Below are 14,608 nucleotides of genomic sequence, written 5' to 3' on the forward strand. Positions count from 1 at the left end.
GGCAGGCATTGGGCACAGGGGAGTCCAGCCGCTCTGGCCGCGCAGGGCACCGGATCCCTCCCGGATCCCAGACTGCCGACACCCAGCAGAAGTGCCCTGGAGTGAGGCCTCATTCGTCCCAGCTGAGCGTTTCGTTGCCAACTCGTTGCGCGAGGTCTGAATGCACCGTGGAAACAACTTAGGGTGGGTATGGGAAAAGAAGAAACATATTTCAGAAGCACGCACCAATATAAACTCTTAAAAATAAAGATCGTAATACAATAATTTAACTAGAGCTAACAGACTGAATGAGTATAGACATCAGAAACAAGACTTTCGGCTGGGGGATGTAGCTCAGTGGTAGAGCGCGCGCTTCGCATGTGTGAGGTCCCGGGTTCAATCCCCGGCATCTCCAAAACAGCCAGTGTTCAGTTTTTTTCCTCTTCCTCTTTTCATGTTGGTATTTTAGAATGTTTACCCCGTTACCTGTAAAAACATTTTGCTCGCATCTAGGTGCCCAAAAACAGTTTAAAAAGAGGATAGAAAAAAATCAGCGAAGCTCACGGAAACCTTTTTGACTGCTCGAAGTAAAAGTGAAATAGAGAATTAACTTTCATTAATATTTCTTTATTTGCATGAGTCCAGCGTTTAAAGGACGTTATTGAACTTTGAGGCACCTGTGATACCCACAAAAACACTATGGGTCAAAAAGATCTTGCATTGGCCGGGAATCGAACCCGGGCCTCCCGCGTGGCAGGCGAGAATTCTACCACTGAACCACCAATGCTTATAGCATAAAAGTTTTTATTTTGCTTACTAGAAGACATTTACACCCTGGTACTACTACTACTACCCTAGTAACAATCGTGTATTTCTGCATTCAAAACAGAAAACAATCAAACTTTTAATAACATAATTATCGTAAAACGGTAGAAAAACATTAACATTTACAAAAATTTTCATTATACTAACTTCTTTAGAACTTTATGAGATTCTTTCTTCTGAAACTCTTTGGTGAAGGAGGCAAATGAAGATTTTGTTATATATGCACAGGATTACACAATCACCTAGCCTATCTTCAGACACTTGGATAATTTATAACAACTCTCCCTCCAGCCTTCTGCCATTTTTTTCTTTTATTATTTTACCTATTCAGGCAAATACATAATGGAGGTTTGTTAGAAATTGGGAATAGAGGCAAAGAAACAGGGAACAGAAATTGGAACACTGACCCAAATTTCTAGTTTGGAAATTGGTAAATTGGAACTATGTGATTTGCATAGAGAACTTGAAATATTGATGATTCTAGCCAAGTGACCTGAATTCTCTAAGCTGCCCCTTCCTTCATTTAAGACCTCTTTTAACTCTAGTAGTATGAATCTGATCCTTTACCCTTAGTTTCCAAGGAAAGTGAAATTGTGAATGACACAACAAAAGATATAGGAGGGGGAAAAATAAAGTGAAGGAAATGAATTTATGGAAATGATTCTAAATACAAGATAAAAGGCTGTGGATATAGGTAACATGGGCTTTTTATCTCTGGGAGGGAAATTCCTAACAATTTCCAGGATCTTTGGTCAAGAAGAATTTGGGGAAAAGTTATGAGAAAGTAACAGCTAACACATAGCAGTAACTGTGTGCCAGGGTTTGTAAGTACACTACACATGGACTTCAACCCCGTGAAGTAGGAAGCTGAGGCTCGTAGAGGCATGACTGGAACATACAGTGTTATGTTCAGTGTTGGAGTGCTTAGCACTGCCAATTCAGCCTACAACAGAATAGCTCATTGTGTATTGAAACGCAAATGCTGCATGTAGTTTAGGATATTATATATTAAGAATAATAGAATGGTGTTAGAGAAAGATGATAAAAGGCTACTGAAATAAAGTAATGACTCCTCCATTAAGATTTATCTTTAAGGACTTCTTAGTGTGTGGGTAAAGAGCAAAATCTGAAGACGAATACAGAATTATAAAGACATAAAAGATATGAAGGGATTAGGGAATTAGAGAATCAGACTATAATCCTAAATAACCTGTGGAAGAACAAGGTCAACTCATTTTACTTTTTCTAACTTTAGTTTATTCTTTAAAATGAAAGAAATGGGGGAGAAATGGGGTTTTACAATCCCATTCTGAAGTGATGTACCTTTCCAGAGGTGCTTCAGGGCCATTGGCTGGTGAGGCCTCACTTTCATGGCGGAGATTACAGGTGTGCACCACCATGCACAGCTAATTTTTAAATTTATTTATTTTTTTGGAGAGAGGAGAGAGGTGTTTCACTGTTAGCCAGGCTGGCCTCGAACTCTTGAGCTCATTCAATCCTCCCTGCTCAGTCTCCCAAAGTGTTGGGATTACAGGGGTGAGCCACTGTGCCTGGCCCCCAAGATTCTTAAAGATTGTTTTTAATTTTGAATCCTAACTTCAAAAATCTAAAGAATTATAGATTGTTTAGTTCAGAGCTTCTCCAAGTTTTTATTTTGAACGTGTAACCTAACAAACAAAGGCAAATAAATAGGGAGTTTAAAAATGAGCTGGTGGAACTGAGGGAGCAGGGCAATAAAAATGAGGCTTCACCAGCCAGTCAGGGGTGAAGCTCAAGTGGGAGGCCTGAGGTCAAAGCTGCAGAGAGCCAAGATCGTGCCACTGCACTCCAGCCTGGGCGACAAAGTGAGCCCCTGTCTCAAAAAAAAAAAAAATCTCAGAACACAAGAAAAAAAAGTCGTATGTAAAACATTACTAGTGGCCTACCCAAAGGCCTCTTTTTATTTATTTATTTATTTATTTATTTATTTATTTATTTATTTATTTTTTCACTAAAAGTCCATTCTAGTTTACCTGGCCCAAGGGACAAATGTGGTACACTAAGCCAGTTATCTCATTTTTCTTTCCAAATTGATCTGAGGTGTGCTTTTCACTGAATCCCTGCCAATGAGGGCAAGAATAGTCAGCTAGGAGTTTCTGGGAAAGATGATATGGAAGATCTCTCTTACCCTTTCTCCTTGTATGAGGGTGTAATGCTTGGAGCTGCCCAACCATCCTATGACTTGAAGGGAGACAGAGGGTGATCCCACAGGAAAATAGAAAAAGGCTCTGCACCATCCTGAAATTTTTTTCATGCAGACTTTTGGTTAGGTAAATTAAAGACCTCTATCGTTTAAGTATGTTTGAGTTGAGCATTTTGTTACATGTAGCCAAAAGCATTCAAGGGATGTGTGTGTGTGTGTGTGTGTGTGTGTGTGTGTGTGTGTGTGTGCGCCTGCGCACGTGTGCATCCAGCACTCCACCCAACTCCTTCTGGTACAAGAAACCTTCTGTTCTATAGATAATCAATACTTTGAGATTTGGGTTAGGCTAACTTGCCTCTTTTTCTGTATTTCTCTGTCACAATAGCAGGTGTGTATTTTCCCTTGGCACTGTACTTTTTTAGAGATGGGTATGTGACTAAATCTGGGACGTTGAAAAGTCCTTGCCGAAACTCTCTTGCAGAAGTTTTCAGTAAACTCTGTCTTTTTGCTGGGTTGTTCAAACAGGTCGAGTGTATAGTTTGGGTTGTCCAGAAGAAAGAGACAAATATATTCCTAATATGATATTGTGCCACTAGAAGCAGCCATGCCTGACTAGAAAAAATTCTGGATTTTGTGTTTATATGAGTCTGTAAATTGTCCCTAAACAACACATGGTGGGCCAAGTGTAGTAACTCACACCAGTAATCCTAGCACTTTGAGAGGCAGAGACAGAAGGATCAGCTGAGGCCAGGAATTTGACACACACCAGCCTGGGCAACATAGTGAGACCTTGTCTCTACAAAAAATAAAAATAAAAGAAATAAATTACCCAGGTGTGGTGGTACACACCTGTAGTTCCAGCTACTTGGGAGACTAAGGTTGGAGGGTTGCTTGAGCCTGGGAGTTTGAGGCTGGCTGCAGTGAGCTATAACTGTGCTACTGCACTTCAGCCTTTGCAACAGAGCAAGACCTTGTCTGTAAAAAAATTACAACAACAACAACATTAGCCTTTAAAGTTAGTTTAAGCAGTATTTTGCTAGAATCTTAACACAAATTGAGAAACTCTTTTACCCCAAACATGGTAAACTTAGAGAACTCATTACCCAGGATGTGATACAGACTAATAATATTAAAGTTTAAGAAAAGTTTAGGCCAAGCATGGTGTCTCATGCCTGTAATCCCAGCACTTTGGGAGGCCAAGGTGAGTGGATCACCTGGGGTCAGAAGTTCAAGACCACACTGATCAATGTGTGAAACCCCATCTCTATTAAAAATATTAAAAAAAAAGAAAAAGAAAAAGAAAAAAAAGCTGGACATGGTGGTGCGGCTGTAATCCCAGCTACTTAAGCAGCTGAGGCAGGAAAAATCCCTTGAACCCAGGAGGCAGAGGTTGCAGTGAGCCAAGATTGTGCCATTGCACTCCAGCCTAGGGAACAGAGTGAGACTCCATCTCCAAAAAAAAAAAAAGAAAAATTTAGAGAAATTCGTCAATGATAACACTACAAGGAGACAACAAAAACCATGAGAAAATTTTTAGGACACATTCCCAGCTTGTTGGAATAAGGTAAATTCTGTTGCAAAGAAGGATGGGAGCATTTGAAGGAATATTCAGGCAACAGTGTGACAGACAAGTAGAAAGAAGAGAAACTAAAAATAGAGAAGTCCGTTCAGGAGGTGATTAGAATAGGAGTAGAGAGATGATGAGGTCCTGAACCAAGGCGGAGGCTCTAGCATGAGGTTCATGGCAACACAGAAGGAGGAAGAAAAATTAGTCTAGGAATCTACCTTACATGATTGATAGACTTGCAGTGTAGTGTAGAAAAGTAAGGAAGATAAAATACTGGAAGGAAAGCGGTGGGGTAAAGTACTCATTTTTGGAAATTCTGACTTTGAAGTAAGAAAGAAGAGGTGTCTGCTAAGTGGTTAGATCAACCCCTGGAGCAATCAAGGCTACAGAAGTGGATTTGGAAGTTAATCACCTGAGAGGTGAAATGCAAAAATGTGGAAATGGAGAATATCACACAGAGAAAAAAGTGATGAGGACACAGCCTTAGGGAATGACAGGAATTGAGGAGCCACAGTTGGAGAAGCAGGGCAGTGGCATCTGTGGAGGCAGGCAGAGCCCCACTTCTTTTGCTAATTCTGAATAATACAACACGACAAACGCATGTGTCAGAGTGTTTCATAGATATACTGTGCAGTAATCCTGTTTCATGTCGGGAATGCTGTAGTAGGCAGTGATTTTATTATCTGTGTGGTCAAGCTTGAAGAGATCGGGTGGCCAACAGTGCCTTCTGGGTGGCACACGCTAACACTTCCCTTGGTCTGCTCTGTTCCCATGCTCGGATAAGAGGCTCCCACTGAAGCTAGTAGAGAGAAAGAAAGCACTTGAGTGCTGTGAAGTGTTACACAATCTTCTCTTTTAGGCAACCCTGGCCATTGTGACACCCAGTGTGACAGGCAGGGGCTTGTAAGTTGCATCATAGCACCTTGGAGCACTTGCTCAAGGTACCAAGTTCCTAGCTGGTGTTAGCTCATCATAGAAAAGTGGCCAGGCTTATGCCATCTGAAGAAAGTAAACAGTTCAGCAACAGAAATAGTTCATATAATACAAAGTCACCAAAGCAAGCGATGCCTTTCTTTTTTTTTTTTTTTCACCTGTGAGTGATTGTATTGATTTAATACACACAGCTTATTTCTGTCCCAGGTTACAAACTAGCCCTAGGGAAATGGTGGAGCCAGTCATTTGGATTGCCCTTTACTGGCTGGGAATTAAATCATTACTTATTCCATTTTAGAATCACAAGTAGTACCCTAAGGCCTACTTTCCTAAGGATTAAAATCAAGGCATGGAAATGAAGAATCCAGGTGTAATTCTCAGATGCATGCAGATGTTGAGAATGCAGCAATTTTTCCTGGAAAGCTGTCACTGCAAAATCATCCTGCTCACGATATGCTCATTCCTAGTCCTCAAGCATGTCCAATTAGTCAACAAGTCTGATTTCTCCTTTTAAGATGGCATTGACTCTTGTTCTCCCTCCTCATGCCAATGTCTCCTACACAGTGCAGACAATTACCAGCTCACTCCCTGGGCTACCCTGGAAACCTCAGATTTCCTCTGCCATCCTGCATGCTGCTACCAATTGCATTTTTTCCTTTCCCTCCCCTACTTCTTCTCTCTCTCTCTCTCTCTCCTTTTCTTTCTTCCTTAATTTTGGAAAATTCAGTCATTTCTTTATTCCAAAATTGAATTAGCTTTAAATCCATACAGAGCCCTCATGGTGGAGGAAATGTGAGTGGGAACTCTTCACCTTTCTCTTGGCTCTCATTCTGGGTGAAGCATTTATTCAAATACTTCAGAGCTGCACCTCTTGGTGGAAATAGCTTTCACTTCCCTTCCTAAAGTTCTCTCTTCTTCTTCTTCCCAAGTTATTTGGATCTTTTAAAATACATGTTTTTTCATAAGAAACCCACATGTATGGCACAAAATTCAAAAGGTATGAGAGAGTATTCATTGAAAAGTATGCCTGGCCTGGCACAGTGGCTTAGCCTGTAATCCCAGCACTTTGGGAGGCCAAGACGAGCAGATCACTTGAGGTCACAAGTTTGAGACCAGCCTGGCCAATATGGTGAAACCCCATCTCTACTCAAAAATACAAAAATTAGCTGGGCATGGTGGCTCGTGCCTGTAATCCCAGCTACTTGGAAGGCTGAGGCAGAAGAATCTCTTGAACCCGGGAGGCGGAAGTTGCAGTGAGCTGAGATCACACCGCTGCACTCCAGCCTGGGCAACAGATCCTGGGTTTCCTTTCCTAGAGGCAACCATTGTTATCAGTGTCCTGTGTTTCCCTTCACAAATATTTCTAGGTGGATATAAACATTGCAACTTTTATTTAAAATTTTTTTAATCTTTTTTTTTGAGAGGCATGCAATTTATTCTTAAGCACAAATGGTACATACTATACATGCCATTATGCTCATATCCTTTTTTTTCCCCCCAGAAATATACATCTTGGAAAATTATCCTTCTTAGAACACACAGAACTAACTTTACCTTTTTAGTGGCTCTGTGTTCATTTTTTAAATTGTCTTTTATGGACTAGGAATTAAAACATTATTTTTTCTATCTCACAATAACAAGCAGTGCCCCAAGGCCAAGTTGCCTAAGGATTAGAATCAAAGCATGGAAATAAAGAACCCAGCTGTAACTGTAAGATGCATGAAGACAGTGAGCAAGTCCATGGCATGGAGGTACCATAATTACCTGAGCCAGTTCTTTAGCAGAGGACATTTAGACTGTTTCTAATCTTTTGCTAGTAGGAACAATGCTACAGTGGATGCCTTGAACGAATGCCATTTTTTTCACATGAGAACATCTGCAGGATAAATTCCTGGGAGAAAAATTGCTAAGTCAAAAGGTGAGTATAGTTTAAATTTTGATCCATATTGCAAAATTACTCTCCAAAAATGTCTATTTTTCTTAATCATTGCATTTATTATATTACTCTTTTGCTCCCAAACGTTAGTGGATTCTTGCACTTATTTAATCTTCTGCTGTCTCCATGTTGTAATTTTTTTTATTTTTTTGAGACAGGGTCTTGCTCTGTCACCCAGGTTAGAGTGTAGTGGCACAATCACGGCTCACTGTTGTCTTCAGGTCCCCAGGACCAGATGATCCTCCCACCTCAGCCTCCTGAGGAGCTGAGACTACATGCGCCACCACACTGGCGAATTTTTGTATTTTTTGTAGACATGGGGTTTTGCTATGTTGCCCAGACCAGTCTCGAACTCCTGGGCTCCCTTAATCTGCCCACATTGGCCTCCCAAACTGTTAGTATTACAGGCGTTAGATACCGAGCCTGGCCAAAGATAGTGTTCTAGATTACCAAGATTCTTCTCAGCATTAATAGTCTGTGAACTTTTTATATTGTTTTGAAATATGAAAAGTTTGCAGTTTAGGAGAAAATAAACAAGCTTGAATAAGCTGAAAACATGTAGTGCTAAAAGAGGTCTTGAAAGCATCGCCTGGGAACTGGTTAGAAATGCCGACTACAGGATGGGTGCAGTGGCTCTGGCCTATGATCCCAGCACTTTGGGAGGCCGAGCTGGGTGCATGGCTTGAGCCCAGGAGTTTGAGACCAGTCTGGGCAACACAGGGAGACCACCCCCTGCCCACCATCTCTACAAAAGATAAAAAAAACTAGCCAGGCATGGTGGCATTCACCTCTGTAGTCCCAGCTACAGAGAAGCTGAAGTGGGAGAAACTCTTGAGCCCGAAAGGTTGAGGCTGCAGTGAGCTGTGATTGCCCCACTGCACCTCGTCAAAAAAACAAAAACAAAAACAAACAAAGAAACAAACAAAAACACAAGAAAGGCAAATGCAGCCAGTTCCTGAAGGATCTTGGCTGATGGGTGAAATTTGGGTGGGGCCACGTAGGCTATTGTGTTATGAGTTAAATTGTGTTGCCCAAAAATTCGTATGTTGAAGTCCTAACCCCTCGAAATGTGATCTTATTTGGAAATAAGGTCTTTGCAGGTGATCAAGTAAAGATGAGGTCATTAGGGTGGACCCTAATCCAATAGGACTGGTGTTCTTATAAAAGGGAAAATCTGGACAGAGAAACACACACACCATCTGAAGATGAAGGCCGTGGTTCAGGTGATGCTTCTATAAACTAAGAAACAAACCACCAGAAGCCAGAAAGAGATATGCAGCAGATTTTCCCTCTCTTCCCATAGAAAAATCAGTTCTGCCAGAACCTTGATCTTGGATCTGTGGCGTCCAAAACTGAGACGATAAATTTCTAAGCCACACAATTGATGATACTTGTTAGGGCAGCTCTAGCAAGCTAATGCATTAGGTTATCAAGAAGTAACTCAGCAGTTAGGATACTATAGTCTTACATTTTTTACTTGCCAGAGACCAGTATATTTGTACATTAATACCATTAACTTCATTCTTAATATTAGTTCTTGACAATTTAAGCAACGCAAAGCAAAATACAATAATAGTAGAGAGTCTGCTGAGTGTGGTGGCTGACATCACAGTCCGAGTTCTCTGGGAAGCCTAGGTGGGAGGACCTTTCAGGGCCAGCCGTTCAAGAGCACCCTGGCCAACATAGGCAGACCCCCAACTCCACAAAAAATAAACATTAGCCAGACATGGTGGTGCATGCCTGTAGTCCTAGTTACTCACGAGGCTGAGGTGGGAGGATCACTTGAGCCTGGGAGTTTGAGGTTGCAGTGAGCTATGATTGCACCACTGTACTCCAAACTGAATGACAGAGGGAGATTTCATCTTTAAAAAACAAAAACAAAAAACCTAGAAAGTCAAGGAACAATTCAGCATAGTGAGGAGAGAGGACCTATATTCCATAAATATACTATTCTCCAAAGTTAACATCCTGGACCGGGTGTGGTGGTTCATGCCTGTAATCCTAACGTTTTGGGAAGTTGAGGCAGGAGGATCCCTTGAGGCTAGGAGTTTGACACCAGCCTGGGTCAACACAGTGAGACACCAGCTCATTAAAAAATTAGCCAGGCGTGTTGAGGCAGAGGATCCCTTGAACCCAGGAATTTGAGGCTACAGTGAGCTATGATTGTGTCACTGCACCCCAGCCTGGGCAACAGAGCAATATCCCATCTCAAAATGAAGAAAAAAGGAAGGCTTATAGATGATAAAAGTAATTGAAAGCCACTTTTTAAAAATTAGCTTTTTGCTTTTATTTTTTTTTTTCTTCTATTTCAGACAGGCAGTGTGTGACACCATAACAAAGTTTAGGGGCAGCACATCTCACACATGTGGCTGAATACTCAGTCATCATGCTTATAAACTACAGAAGGGTCTGAATGAGTTTCTAGAGTAATTCCTAGTCTAAAGGTTTACAGTTCTATTTTCATGACTATTTTAGGAGCTAGAAGCATTAAATGTAATTAATGGTTGTGAAGAGCTGCAGACACAGGCATAACAAAGCAAGGAGGACACAAAACCTCAGAGAGGCAATAACGTACTTTTATTTTCACATTCAGTCCTATAAATATCATTGCAAAATCTGTATATTTGTTTTGGCACATAATATATTTACTAGTAATCTTAGCTTTGTGAATTTTCTGATTTGCTCTTTTAAAAAAGATTACCGTATTTTTTCTAGAGACGGGGTCTTGCTGTGTTGCCTAGGTTGATCTTGAACTCCTAGGCTCAAGCAATCCTCCCATCTCACCTAAATAAGGTACCTTGATAGGAGCTTCCAGGTTTAACTTTGGTTGAACCATTAACACATTTATCTTTATTTTTTAGTTTTACTCATGTATGGCAAAGTACTGCTGCATTACACAGTCATATACTATTTCACTCTGTTTTGCTCCTTCGGGTTAATGACCACCTTATCTAGATTTTATGCTTAAAAGGTATGCTTAAAAGGTAAATACTGCCATTAGTTACTTGGCAGTAACTCTTCACTTTTCCCCTTTCATCAATTATATATATATATAGAGAGAGAGAGAGATAGATAATATATATATTGTGTATATATATATAGTGTGTATGTATATATAGTTTGTGTGTGTATATATATATATACACATATAGTGTGTATATATATACACACACAACATTTACCACAAAAGGATATTACACTGGTAAAAGGAACATCTCATTTGGTCAATTAGCAGAATGTCGTTATAACATAGACAAATTACTTCCACTTTAACGTGATTTTTTTCCCCACTTCTGAGACAAATTGTATGTTGTGGGAGTAAAATAATAGGGTTGGTGAACATAAATAATACTACATATAGTGTTTATAAGAAACTAGATGTTGTCTAACTTGAACAGCAAAATAATTACCATAAACTAGAACACTTCTAGCTAACAGAAGAAAAAACAAGGGGGTAAGTGCTTATTTAAAATCCTTCAAAAAGTAAGTAGAGGGCTGGAGTTCTGACTCCAGAGCTTATATTCTTGACAGCTTGTCTAGGCTCCATAACAAATTGTCTGTGTACTTCATTTGTATAACTTTCCAGTCACATAAGTTCTCTTTCTTTCTCTCTCTCTCTCTCTTTTTTTTTACATTTTTTTGAGATGGAGTTTCACTCTTGTCACACAGGCTGGAGTGCAATGGTGCGATCTTGGTTTACTGCAACCTCCACCTCCCAGATTCAAGCAATTCTCCTGCCTCAGCCTCCCGAGTAGCTGGGATTACAGGCCCTGCCACCCTGCCCAGCTAATTTTTTATTTTTAGTAGAGATCGGGTTTTATGATGTTGGCCAGGCTTGTCTTGAACTCCTGACCTCATGTGATCCACCCGCCTCGGCCTCCCAGAGTGCTGGGATTACAGGCATGAGCCACCGTGCCTGGCCATAAATTCTGTATATTAAACAAAGCAGCAATGAAAATTTCTAGCAGTTTTTCCGTTAGCACCAAGTAGCTGAAAGACTTTGAACTAATAAGATGTTTTCTGCTATGACCTTAAGGATCATTAAACCTAAAGTTATTCTTCAGAAGGGTAAGGAATGCCAAAAAATAATGGTCATTATCTGAATTTAAGATCCTGTATTACAGAAGCAATACAAATTATAAAATTAGCATTTAAAATGTTTGAATCATTGATAAGAATTCTTCCTACATAATCTTTCATGGAAAATGAAAAATGCCTAGTCAGGAAAACCAACCTCACTCAGATACGAAGTCGCTTCTTTGTGTCAGTTTACCATCCGGAGCAAAAGTGCTTGGCCACATCATTTGAGAACACTGGAAACCACGCAAAGCTTCTCTTAGTAGTATTGAGTCACAAAGATGTAGGATTTATTAGTCAGCCTTTAAAAATATCTGCAGACAACTGTATGAAAAACTTGCCACATTGTATAATCCTTAGGAGTATAGGATTTGTCCAGGAGTGGTGGCTCATGCCTGTAATCCCAGCACTTTGGGAGACCAAGGCGGGTGGATCATCTGAGGTCAGGAGTTCAAAACTAGCCTGGCCAACATGGTGAAACCCCGTCTCTAGTAAAAATACAAAAAAAATTTAGCCGGGCGTGGTGGTGCATGCCTGTAGTCCCAGTTACTTGGGAGGTTGAGGCAGGAGAATTGCTTGAACCCGGAGGTGGAGGTTGCAGTGAGCCGAGATTGTGCCACTGCACTCCAGCCTGGGTGACAGAGCGAGACTTTGTCTGAAAAAAAAAGACAAAAGAAAAAAAGAAATACAGGATTTGTTCAGACTGCCAAGGTTTCAGTTCCATCTCCATCTTTTACCAGTTCTGTAATTTTGATGGGGGCATTTAGCCCCTCTGTCTCAGTTTTCTTCTTGGTAAAAAGGGCGTACAATTGTATGTATCTCATAGGGTTGCTGTGAGAATTAAATGGGCTAATGGACATAAAATTCTTCCACAATGTCTGGCACATAATAAGATTAGCTCAATAAATATTAACTATAATGGAACAAATGAGAACCAATATTGTAAAACCTGCTTCTAACCAGTATAAAGATGAGCAACATTTGGCTTTGGATTATCCTAAAGAAAAAACAGTAAGCAGAAAATCATACCTTTTAAAAATATGACACCAGGAGCAATGAGTGGCTCCTGCTTGTAATCTCAGCACTCTGAGAGGCTGAGACAGGTGGATTGATTAAACTCAGGAGTTTAGGAGACCAGCCTGGGTAACATAGTGAAACCCCATCTCTACAAAAAATACAAAACTTAGTCTGCCATGATGGTGTGTGCCTGCAGTCCCAGCTACTTGGGAGGCTGAGACAGGAGGATCACATGAGCCCTGGAGGTTGAGGCTGCAGTGAGCTGTAATCATGCCACTACACTCCAGCCTGGTTGACAGAGCAAGACACTGTCTGAGGATGAGTGGGGTGGGGGGAAAAGATGAGCAACGTGTTAAGAGGACAAGTAATTATAAAACTGAGAGAAGAAACTGCATGGAGCCAAAATATATTTTCCCTGAGCTTGAAAAAATGGCAACTCTTTACTTCATCAATATTCCATAACCTTTGCTTAGGCTTTTTGGAGCTATCTTGGTAGGGTGATATTGAAAGTAGTAATCAGCCAGGCGCGGTGGCTCATGCCTGCAATTCCAGCACTTTGGGAGGCCAAGGCGGGTGGATCACCTGAGGTCAGGAGTTTGAGACCAGACTGGCAAACATGGCGAAACCCCATCTTTACTAAAAACACAAAAAAATTAGCCATGTGTGGTGGTTCATGCCTGTAGTCCCAGCAACTTGGGTGGTTCATTCCTGCTGAGGCAGGAGAATCACTTGAACCCAGGGGGCAGAGGTTGCAGTGAGCCGAGATCATGCCACTGGACTCCAGCCTGGGTGTGACAGAGTGAGACTCCACCTCAAAAATAAATAAATAAATAAATAAATAAATAAAAATAAGGCTGGGCCCGGTGGCTCACACCTGTAATCCCAGTACTTCGGGAGGCAGAGGTGGGTGGATCACCTGAGGTCGAGAGTCCAAGACCAGCCTGGACAACAAGGTGAGACCCTGTCTCTACTAAAAATACAAAATTAGCTGGGCATGGTGGTGCATGTCTGTAATCCCAGCTACTTGGGAGGCTGAGGCAGGAGAATCGCTTGAACCCAGGAGGTGGAGGTTGTAGTGAGCCAAGATCATGCCATTGCACTCCAGCCTGGGCAACAAGAGCCAAACTCTGTCTCAAATAAATAAATAAATTCCTGAATCTTTTTCCATGGGAATGTGGAAAATACGGATAAAGTGATTTATATGCTCAGTATAATTAATGAATAAACAGAAGTATTCAATTGAATTTAGTTTGCTTCAAAAATTCAGTCACTTCTGCTTAAATAACTTTAAGGTTAAATTAAGAAGAGTTGATGCAAATGCACATATCACTTGGGGACAAAGTTTGATTTTCCTTATTATTAAAGAATAGGGTCTTGATGTTATTCTCTCTCCTGCATTTAAAAATTGGAACAAATAAAGAACAAATGTCATCAATGTATTCTTATTTCAATATTCTAAGAGAAATTAGAATATTGCTTTCAGAATTGATGTTTTGAAGCACAGTGTTGTTGTTGAACATAAATAACGTATAGGTGACTATCAACCTGTTTCTCCATTCTTTAAACTGTACATAAACTGCAAGTTAAACCCAACAGTTCTGTGATAATTGTTGTGAAGCACAAGGAGAGAGAATCAATGTGAGGTCAAACATTCACATTAAAATTTAAAGAATAGGTCTATTATCTGAAAGGATTCATAATGCTTCTTATAGATATATCTAAATGTGTTTTGGTACTAAGAAGCATTTGAATCCTGAGTAGCTTAGATATTTACATGCTTTATGGAAAAGATGTGAACCAAATGATCTAAGTTACTTTCTAGCTCTGTAACTCTGTGATGCTTCAATGGCTTTTGCAGCATATTATTAATATTAGTGAATGTTATTTAAAAAGAAATAAACTTTTTACATTCAAAGTGGATGAGTTCTAAATATATTTTCAAATGTTATTGAGACTAGCATTACTTTAACAGAAACTTGCTTTTTAAATGATTATTATATCATTCCCATTTACATTTTTCAAATGGAGATGTCGTCAGTTATTCCATAAATAACAATAATAGCTCTAAAAGGGATAAATAGACCTTTAATAT

The 14,608-nt window shown here is 40.3% G+C and overlaps 3 non-coding genes across 3 annotated transcripts; 1 reads left to right on the plus strand and 2 right to left on the minus strand.

The window, feature by feature from the left end:
- The first annotated feature begins 322 nt into the window (after positions 1–322).
- On the plus strand, positions 323–394 carry TRNAA-CGC (transfer RNA alanine (anticodon CGC)). Its single transcript has one exon. It is a non-coding gene; the product is annotated as a tRNA-Ala (tRNA).
- A 301-nt stretch (positions 395–695) lies between these two features.
- TRNAG-GCC (transfer RNA glycine (anticodon GCC)) lies at positions 696–766 on the minus strand. Its single transcript has one exon. It is a non-coding gene; the product is annotated as a tRNA-Gly (tRNA).
- An 8,962-nt stretch (positions 767–9,728) lies between these two features.
- LOC114671648 (small nucleolar RNA U13) lies at positions 9,729–9,831 on the minus strand. The gene has a single exon (XR_003721679.1). It is a non-coding gene; the product is annotated as a small nucleolar RNA U13 (small nucleolar RNA).
- Positions 9,832–14,608: the final 4,777 nt, after the last annotated feature.

The sequence above is a fragment of the Macaca mulatta genome, chromosome 12 (assembly GCF_049350105.2).
Source record: "Macaca mulatta isolate MMU2019108-1 chromosome 12, T2T-MMU8v2.0, whole genome shotgun sequence".
NCBI classification, from domain to species: Eukaryota; Metazoa; Chordata; class Mammalia; order Primates; family Cercopithecidae; genus Macaca; species Macaca mulatta.